Below are 17,981 nucleotides of genomic sequence, written 5' to 3'. Positions count from 1 at the left end.
CACCATATGTAACATGACCTTCATGCTTGAGATCAAACTTTACAAATTTGTTTTTGTCTCCTGTCATATGCTTTGAGAAGCCACTATCCAAATGCCAGAGATGTTTCTTGGCTGTCAAAGATTCACTACTTGCATCAGAAGTGTCCTTGGCCAGGAGACACAATTTTCTTCATCATCAACTCTTGATGTTGAGCTAGAGGAAGATACATTATTATCTTGTCAAGCTATATAGTCTCTTCTTCCTTTTCCTCCAATATCAGATTTCCTATCACAACCTTGCACTTTTTGTTTGTAGCATTGGGACATTCAATCTTGATATGTCCTTACTTTCCACATCCAAAACAGGTATAGTTAGAAGTATTAGAATTAGTTGATTTCTTGGAGTTATACCTTTTTGATGATTGAGCCTTGTCCTTGACTTTCATTTTCAAGAACCTACAAAATTTCCTTGTCAATAGATTCAGTGTCTTAGTATCACTGCAATCACTTGACTCAGTTTTCTGAATTGAAGACTTTAGAGTTATCCCTTTGATTTATTTTTCTCCAATTTCTTGTTTATTCAATCGATTCATTTCTATCTCATGTTCTCTGAGTTTGCCAAACAATGAAGCAATGTTTAGATCCTTTGACTCAGAGATTGTTGTAACCTTTATGATGAGAATAAAAAAGATGCTATTAATAGGAGAAATGGTCAAGGACCAAAATACTTGAAGTTCTTCTTATTAATATTATTAATATAGAGGCCCAAGCCCAAAGCCCAAACCCAAGAAGGCCAAGCCCAAGAAGTTCAAGTCCATCCCATGAGGGGAAAGGCCAAGCATTAAATAAATGAGCATCATTGGATGTCTCTATTTGTAATTTCCTTTTGTGTAGTTTTTAGTAGAACTTTAAAAGGAAGGTGTAGATATTAAATAAGGGGTGCTAATTTACAAAACAATGTCACACCTTCCATGTGACATAAAAAGTAGGTGTAGGTGTAGTTTTTAGGAGGTACCAAAGTAGAAAAAGGTCACACCTCCCATGTGACTCAAAATTGGCTCCAAATTTGAATTACATTTGGGAGGGAATTCTAAATTTCTTTCATTTTCATTTCAGCCCTCTAAAGCTATAAATAGAGGTGCTTGGTCATTGTAAACATAAGTTGAAATTTGAATTTTAAGTAAAGAAACTCTACTCAAATTGAGAGAGAGCTTTGTGAGATTTGATCTCCTTCCTAGTCTTATCTTGTGTGCCTTGGAGGGCTACAAGTGGCGGCAATCACACACTCATCTTGGAGCTTTTACCACCAAGTGGCGTGTTCCTCTCCAACTCCATCTCATTGAAATCTTCATCCAATTAAGTTTCTTCTTCCTTTCATCTCCATTTCCATGTTTTAGCAATTTTCAATCGGTAGCTTTGTTTCCTATGCTTTGTTCTTCGATTCTAATTGGTTCAATTTGTTCCATTGGTGATTACATTTGGTAGATTGTAATCCTTGTTCAATTATGTTTGTTTTAAGTGTGTATAGTCTATTTCTATGCTATAATTGTGTTTCTACTTGTGTTCATGTGTTGATCTTGCTTTCCTTTCCATTTCCGCCGTATATTTGTGTATAAGGATATGGCACTCATGATTCTTATGAGTTTGACTCTTCATTTGGAAGGTAATGTCCTCCATTGAACTGTCCTTAAGCCTCCTTATTGTGTTGTATCTTGTCTTGTGTCAATTCAACTCATATGACTTTAGCTGCCATGTTTTGTAAAGGCATTTCCCAATCTTGATGATGAATTCCTCTTTATCAATGGTTTTTCCAAGACCAATAAGGTGATTTACTATGTGAGTAAATATTTTTTGTACTTTTGCAATGGTATCACATTTAAGCATCCTGAACAACTCATATTCTTGGATGTTCCCTCATGAGTCACCTCTAAAAAGTCCCACATCTCCTTTGTTGAAGAACATTGAGATACTCTGAAAAACTCATTAGAACTTAAAGCAGAGGTTATAATATTTTAGAAACGCAATCATATTGACCTTTTTCCCCCTCTGATTGAGTCCATTGAACCTAAGGTTTTTCAATAATTAACTTTTCAACTTCATATTTATGAATGAAAGGTCCATTTACAACCGCATCCTAGATTCCTCTATCAATTGATTTAACAAAAAATTCCATTATGACTTTCCAAAATTGATAATTCACTCCGTAGAATAGTGTTGGTTTGTTTATGGAGGCACCTTTCCCAAAAGGTAGTTTTTCAGCCGTATTCAAAAAGAGTTTTTAGGATCGTACCTTGAATAAAATACAAGTACTTATCTCTAATATCAATTGTTAGAATATGTGGCTTAAAAACAAGAGAGGGGTGAATTGTTTTCAAGAGATTTTCGCAATTTTCAAAATTGTTTAAGTCAAATTGAAAATTTTATAAAAATCAACTAACTGAAATCACTGTTCAATCGATTGAAAAAAGAGAAGCAAACATAAAAACAAAATATAAACCAGTTGTTATATTTATTTAACCGATTGAATTACTATCCAGAAACCAGAAACAACAGTACAATAAAAGGATAGAGATAGAGAGAATCACACAGAGAATTTATACTGGTTCACTATTAACCAAGAGCTACATCTAGTCCCTAGCACATCACTGAGAATTCATTAAACACAGAATCAAATATTACACAACAACTACACACAAGAGCTTTGTTCCTTGAACTCTTCAAGGAAAACAAACTTTCACAGACACAATAGAAAAACCATAAACTCCATATGGATCTACCTAAGAACATAATACAAGTAAAAATGATATGAAAGCACTTGAGTCTATTAAGAGTATGAAAAAAGAAAATTACAAACTCAGGAAAAAGTTCTTCACTTAGTAGAATGATCCAAGATAAAATAATCTCCAAGAACTAAAATACTCTTTTGCAATATGTTTTCTTTTAAGAAATTTGTTACCTTTAAAAGTTAAAATAAACACTTTTACATGGGCTTCAAATGTTTGCAAAAATATTTTTTCAAATTAATAAAAATAGTTGAGTAAATAGTGTGGAAAACATAACAGAAATTTGTTAAAAATATTTAATTGATTCTCTGAAATAACTGGCTATTTCCATTTAACAAAAGAAATCAACTTAAAACACTCAGTTTATTTATCAAAATAATTGTTTAATTTTATTAAATAGAAAAGACAAAAACATTTAATATTAAAGTCTCAAGGTCAACACTAAAAAAAGACTTTAGTATTTTCGGTCAGTGTATACGATAAATCAACCTGTTAAAATACTTTACTAAAGAAACAAGGCTTCATTTCAACTTATTTAAAAACATAACAAGTTTTTAAAATGTTTTCTTGAAGATGTCTTGAATCATAATATTTAGTGAAAGAAATACAACAAAATCTACCTAGACACACACACATCCAACACTTTGCAGACTTCAAGGTTGAACTTTGATCACATCAAATTCATCCATTTTAGTTAACATAAGTGGTTGGGTAAGACAATTAAAATTAGGTTTCCAAGTTGTATTCCATTTCTTTGAATCAAAGGAAAAGAGTGGGGGAAGTAGGTCTTTGGTCAAATGTTGGAAGGTAGTGGAATTTACTGTGAAATAATGTTATGTTTAGAGATGGAAGGGTAGATGAGGAAGAACTATTCAACTTGGTTCAATTGAAAGCATGACTTTGGATGAAAAACAAAGTGGCAGATGTTACCTTTTCCTATTCAGATTGGTCCCTATGTATTATAGTGTCTTAGATTAATCAATTAGGAATTTTCTTTAGGTTGTTAAGCTTGTCATATTGTTCCTTATATCAGGTGTTTTATGTTTTACTTTTTTTGGAAGGTACCCCCACAATGTTCTATGTTCTCTTAATTAGTGCTTGGTTTTAATTTTCAAACTCTTATATCATTGATAACTTGATCAAAGATGGGAAAGGGTGATGTTTTTTTGTGTGTGCAGAATTTGGTGCAAAGAGCAAGAAGGCAAGCAAGTTGTAACCAACAGAAATGACCTTGCAGTTTTCAAGTCCGAGTATGTTTGGAGGTTATGTGTATCAATGGCAGTGGAAAGTAGTAACATGTGTCGAGGTTATCTATCAAAGCACATCCTTTTGCGGGAACATTTTATGAGGGGGGCCAAGTTAAGCAAACAAGAACCATGGAGGGCAAAGGTGCAAGACACATTTCTACAGTACTTATTTGGCAATACACGGTCACATAGGTTCAATTTTGGTGTATTTCTATTTTGGTTAACAACTAGAAGAAGTTCTTGGTAGTCATCAATGGACTCATTTTACTATCCACAACTGTTTTATCCTTTTTGGAATCTAGGTTTAGTTTGTAGGTTTTGTTAAGATCCTTAATGTTTGTAAACGGGTTGAAACACCATCAAGTGCTCCCTTTTAATTTAATTCATTCTTTGTTAATAAAAAAAAAGATAAACTCAAATGTTATATTTGTTGAAGATGGATGAAGCTTCTTCTCTACGTAGTCTTAATGTGTGTTTGATGTAGAAATTAGCTAGTTTGCTTTGAATATTGTAATGTGTTTTTAGATGACTTGTATTTAGGCTAGTGTGAGTTTAAGGTTTTCTTTTGCTACATGACCTATCCTAGATGCCTAATCAAGGTGGTAAGTGTTAGAATATATGGCTTTAAACTAGAGGGGGAGCGAATTGTTTAAAGAGAGTTTTCGCAATCTATTGAGCCTTGAATGAAAATACTTCACAAATACCTTGATTTAGAAATCAGTTTTTCAAAACACAAAGCCAAAAGCACAGCACTGGGAAAACAATCGGTTGTTTCGCAGAAACAATCGGTTGTTTATACCAGTTATCAAATAACAAAACTGAATTTAAAGAGATAGGGATAGAGAGATTGTACACAGATGTTTATACTGGTTCACTCCAAACCCAGAGCTACATCCAGTCTTCTCAGAAACCCTGAGGAAAACCACTAAGCAATCCAGTTTTCTTTTAACCGATTGTTCAAAAGAGCCAATCAGTTGGCTTCTTCATGTGTTTCTTGAAAGGCTTGAAGCAATTGACCATAATTTTCAGAGTTTGAGGAGTTTGATGAACTTACACTACTTGAGTCATCCTCCTTTCTGGCCATGAAGCAAAGATTGAGGCTTTTCTTATTTTGCCTTCTTTTCTTTCTTGCTTGATTCTTTGTCATTGCTTCCTTTGGTTCATGAGCAGCCTTGAGTGTGTCCCACATATCCTTAGCAGTTTTGCATTGTGATATCCTGAAAAACTCATTAGTTTCTAGTGCAGAAGCTATTATGTTTTGAGCAGTACAATCAAGCTTGGCCAACTTACATTCATCATTGGTCCATTGAGACCAAGGTTTTGTAATGAAAGAACCATTCTTTTTAAACTTTGGAATGTAAGGACCATTCTCAATTGAATTCCAAATTCCTTGATCAATAAAATCCAGAAAGATTTTCATTCTTGCTTCCCAATATTTGTAATTCAATCCACTGAATAAAGGAGGTTTGTAGATTGAGCACCTTCCTCAAAAGACAGTTTTCCAGCCATAGAAAAAGATTTTTGGATCAACTTGAATAACTTTCAAGAACCAAGCTCTTGATGCCAATTGTTAGAATATATGGCTTTAAACTAGAGGGGGGTGAATTGTTTAAAGAGAGTTTTCGCAATCTATTGAGCTTTGAATGAAAATACTTCACAAATATCTTGATTTAGAAATCAGTTTTTCAAAACACAAAGCCAAAAGCACAGCACTGGGAAAACAATCGGTTGTTTCGCAGAAACAATCGATTGTTTATACCAGTTATCAAATAACAAAACTGAATTTATAGAGATAGGGATAGAGAGATTGTACACAAATGTTTATGCTGGTTCACTCCAAACCAGAGCTACATCCAGTCTTCTCAGAAACCCTGAGGAAAACCACTAAGCAATCACACCTTGATCACTTACACAACAACCAAGAGAATGACCTTGAACACCTCAAGAAACACACTCTCCTTGGCCAACACACCAACTCCAAGATTGATGATCTTGATCCCCTCAAGAACACACAACCAATCTTAGCAAACACAGAAACTAAACTTGTTTCACAGAGTACAGGGATTACACTTGTTACAGAAGATAATCTGAAATCAATACAAGCAGAATCCTATTCCACAAAACTTTGATCAATCACAAACTCTTAGCAATCTCAGCTCTTTGAAAAACTCAAAAACTCTTAGTAAAAACTTGTCAAAGATTGATTCTCAAATCTGTTATTCTGAATTTATTCAAAGATGTAGTTTGTTACCAAATCTTAACAAACTCTTAAATTGCATTAAAAGATTGGTCAAAGCATTTAATGACTGGAGCGTAAGCAGTTAAATCATTTAAAGCTCAATCAAAGATAAAACAGTTTTTCTGTTATGGTCCCAAAACAAACAATCGGTTGTTTCCTCGAATCAACCGGTTGTTTTGGTTCTTAACAGTTCAACCATTTGAAAAACAGTTTTCAATCTTTTTCTCAAAACACCTAAGTATAAACAATCGGTTGTTTCGACAAAACAATCGGTTGTTTTAACTTAGTTTAAAAACATTTTACTTTCACAAAGATTGAGATGCTTATGCTTTAGATTTAATCAAAGGGTGGATTACAAAACTCAAACTACCCCAGAACTATACTAAACCAGCACAGCAACACCAAGCACAACCAAGGGTTCAACATCCTTCAAAGGATTTGGATTCTTCAAAGCTTGAACACCACTTGGTTCAACAGTAAGATCAAGCACTTGAAGTGATTAAATGTTTTTCAAAAAAGCTTTTTAGAGTTTTCTCAAGAATCAGGATACTGCACCAAAATAAATTTGTTTGTTTGAAAAATAATAGGTTTATTTTTGTTATGCTGAAAGGATTTTCGAAATTCTGTTAGGGCACCAAAAGTGCAGTTCAGTCAGTTTTTTCAGTTAAGCTGAGCTGACAGTTTTTCCTGAAAAATAATCTGTTAGTTTTAAAACCCAATTTCTTATTTTTATAACAACTTTTTAACTGTTTTAAAAAGTTGTTAGAAACTGATTTCTATATAATGAAAGGTTTTTCTCACATGAAATGTTTTTGAGCAATCACGGTTTTAACAGAGATTAAACGTTTTCTGTGTGAGAAGAAGGATTGAAATGAGCTTTTGAAAGGTTTTTCAAAGAGTTCTTCAAGTGTGCTTGTTCTAGGAGAACCTTGATTTTGGTGAAGGTGTTGGTGTTGTTCTGCTGAAATTGGGAAAACTGGTTTTTGTTCTTGCATCTTCTTTTAGGTGTTGTCATTCCTTTAATTCTTGTTTGTAAGGGTCGTTGTGTTAGTCACTCCTTGATAGGGTTTCTTGGAGTGCAAGGTGTGCTGAAATATGGTGTTTCAGCTTTGGTTGTAATGTTCTTGTAGAGTTCAAGAACTGTTGTGTGTTGCAATTGATTGCAACTGGGTTTTAGTGAATTCCACCTTGGAGTAAGGTGAAACTGGATGTAGCTCATTATGAGTTAACCAATATAAAGTGTGTTTGCCTTATTCTTTTCATCTCTGCACTCATTTATGATATTTCGAATAATCTGTCAAGAAAGAAATCTGTTCATTTAAAATTGAACCTGTTATTTCTGGGTTTACTCAAACTGTTCTTCTCGATCTGGAAAATCTCTTTAATCATAAACAAAGCCTTTTGAATCTGAGTTTTTAATTGGTTTAAGAACAAACAATTTCTTCATTAAATCTCGGTTAAAGATTTATTTTCTTTGAAGATTTGTGGTGTAAGAACTTAGTTGATCTCTTGGTATAAATTGGGTTCTTCAAGCTGTTTGAATATCAACCAATCTTGTTTTATTAAGTTTTCTTTGTTTGTTCTCAATCTTAATTTGAATTAGTTATGATTGTGTTTAAGTGTTTTGAAGAATCAATCTGTTCATTTTAAAATCAATCTTTTCTTTTTCTTTTGTATACTGTAAACCAGTTTGTGTTTGCGAAAATTTTATAACTTTAATTCAGCTCTCCACTCTTGAACTTAGACACTAATAGACCCAACAATATTTAGTGAATATAATTTGCTTTTTTTATTGCAAAATTTTCTTATTTTATTATTTAATTTTTAATTGATGAAAATTGAGACACAAAATTAACTACATACTATTAAAAAATAATTTCTTGTTACGACAATGTGACAAGGATAATTCTTTTATAATAATTCCTTTATAAATTGTAATGAACTCTTTTATACAAGTGTAGTTTGTGATGAATGGTAATTAGTAAATAATTATATAAATTTTGCGATAAAATCATATCATTGTGTTATCAAAATTATTATAAAAGAAGAAGAAAATTTTAATATTAGTAACAAAAATTTGTGACATCCACACTTTATTATTTAACAAGATCAATCATAAAAGTTATCACACATTATATAAAAATAATTAGTGATTCTTTTTGTAACAACTACAATAATTGTACTGACACAATTTTTTTCACTAAATGGAAAACTCACTTAGACTCGTGAACTTTTATTTTAAGTGATCAACAACATAGAGTTGATACAATTTTTTCCAATTTTCTTAAAGAAAGAACGTGATCGTTTTAAGCATCACATCTTAAGCAACTTTATTCTCAATTTAAGTGACATCACTTAAGTGACCTTTAATATGCTTTAAGTAATACACTACAATGAAAATGAATTTAATTTATTTTTTCTTTAAGTAACCAAGCTTAAGGGTCTTGTGCTTTAAGTGAAATGATGTAAATGCATACATTTTTGCTCAAAATTGGTTGTTCAAAGTGACGTTGGATATGTGCTTAAGTGGGCATTCTTAAGCGTCCATGTTTTGCCTTAAGCTATGTCACTCAAAAAAACAAAATATTAAGCAATGACATTTTAAAAGTCCATATTAATTTGAAACATTTCTTGTGAATTCATGATCTTATTTTGGTTGATTTTATTTTAGAAGAAATATATAAGTTCATGTTAATACAAGTTTATTGGAAATATTAATTAAAGTGTTATTAAAATTTATGTGATATTTAAGTTTAGAATGTGTGAAATTGACTTATTGTTGGTTTGAATATGTTATATAATACTTAAAAGACACGAGTAAAAGAAATATAGAAAAATATTCATACAAAGTCATTGACTTTCAATATTATATTTAAAAGTGTAATAATTTAAATAAACCTAAACAGATAAACTAATATAAATAATGACAACCCTATTCACTATCCTTGATTGCAACTCATCGTTGTTACTATTGGAGGTAAACTCTATGTTAGAGTTTGAGGATTCAACTACAATTTGATGACTTCTATATGCAGCTTGGTCCCTAAAGTCTACTACTCACCCTAAAGTCTACTACTCATGCAATATGAGTGATGACTATTTCGCTCCAAGTGTACTGTGTTAGAAGTAATAATTTGTTCCTAAGAATGTATATCGAACTCACAAGGAACAATTAAACTCTCAAGTATAATATTCACTAAATATAAGATAATATATAAAAGGTTGTTGAAAAGTTGTGTGTATGATGAATTTGCAAGAATTTAAATAAAGCAAAGTAAAAAATTGCTACGAGTCAGTTGGGAAAATTGGGATTGATGTTCATTCTTCTCACTCTTCTGTATTTTTTTCAAAAGATTATTATATTCAACCTTGATTGATATTGATGCACATATAAAAATCATTCATATTGATTCCTTGCATAAAAAAAATATTAAGAGACTCTCCTATCGATTTCTCGAATATTTATAAAAACTCTTTATCATTACGAAAAAATATTATAAAGAAATTAACATTTAAAATATATTCATAACATTCAAATATGTTAAGCATTATAATTTAGGTCAGATACTCAAAAGTACTTTCCAGTCAAATTTAAGGATCAAAATCATGAATAGTTTCAAACTTTGAGAATAAAATGATAATACCAATCATCAATCAAGAACTGAATATAATAGATAAATATAACCTCAATACATAAGAGTTTGAATAGATTACTCTCAATCCCAAAGAAAAGAATTAACCACTCATGGTGGCTATTACAAGTACAAATAACAAGAAAAGAAGATCTAGAGTGTTTCTCCTTGATGGTTGCCCCCTTTAGGGTTTTCTTCCTTTGGTTCCTCCCAATGATCCCAATGATTTCAATGATGTTTTGGGTTATGCCTCATGCCTTCTATTCAACCTAATTGGGCTTATGCTCAGTGACATCTTTATTCATAATATATTTATATGCTTCATCTCTCCTTAAATTCATGAAAATAACACAAAATTGGGAATAAACCTTTCTTATTCATCTCATAATCCAAAAATATGTAAAAAGGTTAAAATCCCTAAATTAAAGGTTGGATTATAATTATTTTATCAATTAAAGTCTATAAATGCCTATATTTTTGTATGAAATATTACTGAATTATGACACTTATCAATGAGCAACATACTCCTCTTGCGCATGACATTGGAATGGTCTGGGGACACCAATGAGCATATGGAAAAAAAATTCCAACAATGTGTCTATGATTATGATGATAACCACGTGAGTTGTTGTAATTATAGTTGTCATATGACCCATGTCGTGTGGTGTTGGTGTTGGTGGAGGGAAAATTGCCACTTATAGTTAGGATTATTCTACCTCTCTAGTAGAAAGTACACAATAACACCTTTTAAAAGAGCGTGGGATCAGCAAACAAAGAGGAACATAGGGATTGAAATGTAATGGATCCACTTGGACATCATAAAATTTGTAAATCCACATTTGAGGGTAAGAAATACCAACAATCTTTGTGAGACCAATGTTAACTCCCACTACAAAAAAAGGTGCATGTGGTGGAGGTTATTTTCGTATAACCTGGTGTTTATAACTGCCACATTTTACGCGTATGGCCACATTTTCGTCACAGATCTTGTCGCCACAAAATTTAATGTGAAGGTCAATTGAGAACCGTTGTAGCAGACGCCATATAATACATTGTATAAAGTGGCGATTTTAAGCTCTTAATATATGTCAGTTATAAATGTCGTAATTTTGAAACTGGGTAAACCAATTTCAGTGTAAATAACGATAATTTTAAATGTCACTTAATACGGTATAATATGACATTTATAATAACCATTACAACTAGCATAATGCGAGTATAAAATATTTTATTTTATTTTTAATATTTGTAATAATTTATTCAATTATGTTTTATAATTTGATTTCATAATATTATTTAATTTTATATTATAATTAAATTTTAGTACACAGTTAAATTTCATAATATAATCAAATTGTAACATAAACTAATTTCATAATATAATTATACTTCATAATATAATTAAAATTGATAAATATAATAATAAAAAAATGACTTTATTCATTCATTGAGAACAAAGTTGATAATGTCAAACTAATCCAAACAATAAGTAAATTAAATTGTCAAAATATAAATTGTTTCACTTTCTGAACATATTACAACTAAACTCCTAATCCTAATTTTTCTTACTGCTTCCATTTGATCTTATAATATTCTAGTTTGGTGATGGAGCACCACTTCCAAAATCCGATGCGTAGAATAAGTTAAAAGTATGTTTAGAGTTAATTGACAATTTTTAAAAAATAAATGAAAACAATATTATAATAAAATTTTAAGTTACTAATTTATACCTAATTAATAGATGCTTGTACTAAATTTTTTTCCATTGCAACAAAATGTTTCGACACGTCTGGTCTAGAAGCAATGTAGGCTAGCAGAGTATTCATTTGGCTCCTTACAATTGCAAGTTCAGTTATCATCTGGTCTACCTTTCTTCAACATTTGTTGAAGACCCACCACTAGAAGAACCATGATTCATATTGCTTAATCTTGTTGTGGATTTCTTGAAAGCAAGAGTAGAACAAGCTCCATATGAAAGTCCTCTAACCCTCCCTAGATGTTCCTTTCCAAAAATGACACCAACTGGATCATTTGGAGATATATGTGATGCAATGTCTGGATTTTCCAGCATTAGCACATCAATTTTATCCTAAATAAAATAGGAAGCAATGATCAATATTCTAAAGGCAGAAACAATGTGTAGTCACTTAGAAAAATGGGGCAGAGAATGTGCATATAGATCCATATGTGTAGGGAATTATGAACGAATTAATCTACAAAACAACAAAGAAAAATGAGGTAAAGAATGTGCATATAGTCCAAAACATTGCAAAAGAGTATCCAAAACAGTAAGAATGTTGTATGTTTTTATTTACCAAAATTCTAACGAGTGAGAAAGACTAACTTCAATCCTGATTCAATCAATCAACTTTTCATAATCATTTACTCCGTTTTTATTTAAATTACATGAAAATTTTATTTAAACAATACTCAAATACCTTGAATCAATTTACTGCACACATTTAAATATCTAATGAATGCTACACATTAAGATTTCAATAGAACTGTTTCTTGTGGGTTCGATATTTGTCTTTTGAGACAAATTATTACTTTTGTCTTGGTGCACTTGTCGAATTAGGTGAACATAAGCGCATAAGGACTTGGGTTAGAAACCAACTTTAAATTTCTAACTATCTTTTATATCAAACTTAAGCAAACACTTAGACACAAAAGAAACACAACAAACCCATTGCCCTCAGGTCATCCTATGGAAGAAGAGCTCTAATAGCATAAATGTAACATCCTCATAAAGAATAATGTTGGAGTTCTAGTGGTGATGTATTTGATGCATCCAATAAATGAAGCTTTACAAAGAAAGATTAAAGACTTAGATGCGTATTAGTGTGTTTAGTCTTTGATTTGTATGTAAAATTTTCTTGCCAAGTTGTTTGATTCTTATTCACTTAAAAGAAATTTGATTTAAACTATTTAGAACTTATCTTGGTAAGAAGATAATTTTAACTGATTAAAAGATTTTTTAATCCATGGAAATATCCTTATCTGAAGTTCAATATGGTTGTAATGAATATTTTAATAGATTATTTTATCAAATTAAAAAAACCTTTAGTAGTTTTGAAGGTTTGTTCCAATATGTTAAAAACAAGTTTTCAACATATTTAAATTTTCATGTGCTTTGAGAAGAATATGATCCATTTATTTTAACAAGTTGAAATATTGTGATGTTTGCATGATATGTTATCCTTCATGAGTGTGATCCTTTATGGATCTATTGCTCTTTTATGGATGTGGTGAGGATATCTAAAATGGTATTAGACTCCAAGGGTCTTATTATTAAGAACACAAGTAATTAAGAAATAAGAGATACCTTATCTTTTATTAATGATCTAATCACATAAATAAGACTTGGGATGATGAGAAGTTAAAATATGTTATTTATCACGCTTTCTATAATGAATGCAAGTAACAACTCTGCTATAAGAAATTGATCTTGATTTTTTGTCAATAGTATTTCCTATGGGTTAGATGTTAGTATTTAGTGATATATGTTTAATACGATTTTTTTCAAAAAGACATTGAATATGACAAATTATATTGTTTATTAAAGTGTGATTCCTAAATCTTACACTACAAAAAAAAGTGTATATTGTGGCGGTTATTTTTGTATAAACTGGCGTTTATAACCGTCACAATATACGGTTTTCCAAACCGCCATAGAACTGGCCGCCACAAAGTTTAATGTGGCGGTTTTACGTTACCCGCCGCAACACCCGCCACTTTAAACATAGTGTAAATAGTGGCGATTTTTATATGTAAGTAGTGTGAGTTATAACTGTCGCAATTTACATTCATTGAAGAAGATTTTGGCGCCATAATATACGTAAGTAGTGACATTTTTAACTGACGTAATTTTAATTCTGAAATAATAAAATTTAACCACCAATTTTTTATAATATTTTTTATAATCTATTTTATACAATTATAATATTTAACCACCACTTTTACATAATAAAATAAAATAATGTATAAAGTTATAATCATCCATTCATTTCATTGAAAATTAAAGCATACATGTTCAAAATTTTATATATAATTGAAAATTAAAACAAAAAGTTCATACATCCCTAATCAAGTTTAAAATTACAACACATAATTGTTCAAAAGTTCATACATTTCTAATCAAGTTGAAAATTAAAACACACATCCCTAATCAATTTTGCTTCCAACACTTGATCATATTACTTGATTAGGTGATGGAGCACCACTTCCATAATTTGATGCGTGAAATAAATAATTTCAACATTACTTCATCAATAAATATTTATAATATAAATATAGACTTTTATTTTTTATTCATTTAAAATTTATTTTTAAATAAAACTCATGCCATACCATTTATATAATTTAAAGAGATAAAGTAGGTTGTGACCTTCGTAGTACGCGTTAGAGTACCAATATTTATGGTATTAATACAGACCATTTTTTTTTTGCCCAGGAGTTTGAATTAATCAAAAGTTAATGCAAATTCAATGCAAGGTAGGATATTCCTATATGGGAAAAGTGCTTCTTGTTAAGTCACTTGTCCAATCCATGATCCATAATGAACTCACATCATGCTTATTTGCCAAAATTAAATCACCCTATCATACGTTCAATCAATTCAATTATAATATTTTCATATATTGTTGAATGATTTGATAGCTTATGTTGAGGAGAAAAAAAATATAGTTTATTAAATGAAAAGTCATTAAGTATTAATTCACTAACTAAATTTAATAAAGAAATAAACTTTTTTATTTTCTTTTTATATTACCATATCACATCACATGATTTAATAATTTAAGAGGATCTACATCTAAATCCAAATAAATTAGTTTGATTTAGTACTGGATTTCTTTAAATTTAATCTCAGATTTCTAGGTGTTAATCTAAGTTGTTCTTTTTATATTTGTCTGCAATCTGCAAATTTTCTTCAAATCCTACTGCTTATGCAACAACTTTGTTATCAACTAAGAACCTTAACTCTTGTTATCAACTAAGAACCTTAACTCTTAATTAAAAATGAATAAACCTTAATAAATTTTGGAAGACATACAAATTTAACATATAAAAAATGACAAAGGTGAAAAGGACACCTGTAATTTCCATCGTACCATGGAGCAGGCTTGCTTGCCAAACTTACCAACCAATGACCTGCTCCACTCACTATTCATTATGCTTTTAGAGACAAGAACCAAATACTTGTTAGTCTAAAGCAAAAATCACAGTTTATGTCTATTTGTTCTTCTCATCCTCATACCCATATGCTCTTCCTCTTCTTGCTATGAGGTATGGCTCTGGGGAGGCGTTATCACTGGGCATATTTAGCCCCTGATAAGATCTATTTGCTAAAAACTCTGCTTCTGATCTAGCATTTCCTTTCATTATAGCATTAGAGTGCGCTGACAATAAAGCTTCGTGAAATGGAATAAAATATGTACTAACTAATGTCTGAATATAAAGAGAAAATAGTGTTTAAAGATTTACTTAATGGGATTGTTTAACTATAAATTGAATACTGTTGACATGTCTTCAATAACCAGCTACTAACTGATACTTCTCTCTTGTATTTAAAGAATAAATCCTTTTTCACTACCAAAACAATGGATACAAATCAAAAGACCAGTGATTCTCTTCTTGATGAACTTTTAGCTTGGTTTTGACCTAGATGAAAACAAATTAAACAAGAAAAAAGGTAAATGCCATTTTTTAAAAAATACCAACAGTGCATGAAACCAAAACTGATATCTTTATGCAAAGTGAGTGGGAGGGGGGAGGAGAGGCTAATATCAATTTTTAAAATTCACTAATTTATGAAACTTAACCGACAGCTATAATCTTTATTATGAATTGAATACTACCTCATCCACTCGAACATTATAGATTTGTATGGAAGATTCATCCATGCCAATGGCAATAATATTGTTGTCTTGAGGATGAAATACAAGAAATGTAGCAGCTGGTGGAGGCGGCATGAAAGTTGTCATTGTCTGCCGTTAATATTCACAAAAATTAATACGCCCGCAATATACAATTGCAACAAAAAGTGAAAGAAAGGGGTCATGGAGTGCTAAAATAAACCATCAAAGAGATGCTTAGCAAAATAATTTTTATAGATTATAGTTTGTCCATTTTGGCAGTACTGCTAAAAGGTCAAAAATGATAGGGAGTATCATAACCACCATATGTTGTCTCTCAAAACAACGATATTAGGACAAACTTATGATATCAACAAAATTAACCACTTTCCTTGATTATGATGAATTAGGTAATTAAATCTTACAAATAAGAGTGAAATCCAGAATTGTTGATGAAGTCACATGATATTGACCATTTAATTGTCCATTTTACCTTTTTTAGCATTGAGCGTGTAGGGATCCACCGTCAATTATCTAAATCAAGCATCTCAACATCTGAAAAGCAATCAACTCCATTGCCGCCACCGACAACAAATTTTTTTCAATCTAAAGCAGCACCAGACAAGCTTCCTTTCTTCTGGTTCAAAGAAGGGTGCATGGTCCAGTTATCATGAATAGGGTTGTATGATTCAACTGCACAGATAGAAGATAAAAGGGTTGTCAAAACTTCATCTCATTCCAAAATATAACTAATTGAAAAGCACAGCTGCTCATACTTGTGTCATACCAAATATAACCATTTCTACCACCAAAAACATAAATTTCACCATTCAACCGCACAACTGAAGCATATGAACGAACTAAGTTCATAGGCTTACAAGGTTTGATCACACTCTGAGAAGTACAATACAAATCCATAGTTGCTAACCATGATTTTCCATCTAAATCTCCAATTAAAGCCAGAACAAATGTGTTCACAGGAGGCAAAGGTGACAGAGAACAGAGAATCTACCTCTGGTTTGACCCTACAACTCAATACCACATATATTCAGTGCTATGGAACATGTATCAGATTATGTATATTAAAGCCAGAACTAAATCTATGCAAAGCCAGAACTTCACCTGGTTGTAATTCTCCTAACCAGAGAATTCTTGTGAGCTTGACCTCTGCTTCTATTTTTCCATCCTGCAAGAAAATAAAGAATTAAAGGGACAACCTCCATTATTTATCTATTGTTGAATACCAAGGATTCTTATCTACCTTAGTTACTTAATCTTCCACACAGTTTGTGCTATCTCCATTGTCTTCTATGTAATGCGTTTGTTATGATTATTTTGATTGAAGCACATACTTGTTATCAATTACATGGTGTGCTTTGAGATGGTGAACTACCTGATAGTTCTGGTTCTTTTAATGGGTGGTGGCAGCTAAACAAAACCTCAATCATAATAGAAGCGTCAGAGTATATCCAAGAGTTAAAGCAAAAGGTGGAAGAATTGAATCAAGACATAGCTAATGCAAAGACTTCAAGTGACCAAAATTTTTTGCCTATGGTATTTTCTCAATCACTGTAAAAATTAACAGCTTCCACATATGTATGTGTTCATTTAAAAGTTGATATTGTTATATTAATGAATTTGATTGATATCGTTGAATGCAAGGAAAAAATCTAAGATACCTTGAGATAGGTTTGAATCTCCTCTCGCTCGTGGTCGTTAGCAATTCGCACGACATCTTCGATCCTCTTTTTGATGGAAGAAGTGCCTGATTGGAATAAGAACAAACGAAATGAAATTGAATTGAACAAAAATAGAATCGTGCAATTCAATTGGGAATAAAGGGAGAGAACGAAGACCTGGTTGAGCATTGATGTGGCGCGTGAGAAGAGGTTGACGAAAAACGGGTTATGGTGAAGCGGGTAAGGACTTAGTTAAACGAAGAAAGAAATTTAGAGATTTGGAATGAGGAAGAAGCAAAAGATTTTGGGAAGAGGATATCAACGGGTTTTGAAAAATTGAAACTCTGGAAAAGTGTGGGAAATGAATTCTTTTAGGGGGAAAACTAAAGTTAAATCTGATGGAGGGAGAAAAACGTGAAAGTTAAAATAAGGCACATTGTATAAAATGACAGTTGAAAATGTCATATTTTAAATATAAAATGGGATGGTTATTTAAATGTCGTATTATACTGTTAATTATGACAATTTTTAATAATTGACGTATTAAAACTGTCATTATTTACACAA

The 17,981-nt window shown here is 31.3% G+C and overlaps 1 long non-coding RNA gene across 3 annotated transcripts; it reads right to left on the bottom strand.

The window, feature by feature from the left end:
- Positions 1–15,349: 15,349 nt before the first annotated feature.
- LOC137825830 (uncharacterized) lies at positions 15,350–16,918 on the bottom strand. 3 transcript variants are annotated; one of them, XR_011083360.2, is made up of 4 exons: positions 16,523–16,801; positions 16,229–16,428; positions 15,739–15,867; positions 15,350–15,541 (listed from the first exon to the last, which is right to left on the bottom strand). It is a non-coding gene; the product is annotated as an uncharacterized LOC137825830 (long non-coding RNA). The 3 variants fall into 3 exon arrangements; XR_016515159.1 differs by lacking the exon at positions 16,523–16,801 and adding an exon at positions 16,858–16,918 and having other exon boundaries at positions 15,350–15,867; XR_016515158.1 differs by having other exon boundaries at positions 15,350–15,867.
- Positions 16,919–17,981: the final 1,063 nt, after the last annotated feature.

The sequence above is a fragment of the Phaseolus vulgaris genome, chromosome 8, assembly GCF_051622355.1.
Source record: "Phaseolus vulgaris cultivar YP4 chromosome 8, ASM5162235v1, whole genome shotgun sequence".
In the NCBI taxonomy this organism is placed as follows: Eukaryota; Viridiplantae; Streptophyta; class Magnoliopsida; order Fabales; family Fabaceae; genus Phaseolus; species Phaseolus vulgaris.
Note: the sequence above shows the minus strand (reverse complement) of the source record. Positions and strands in the feature narration are given on the sequence as shown.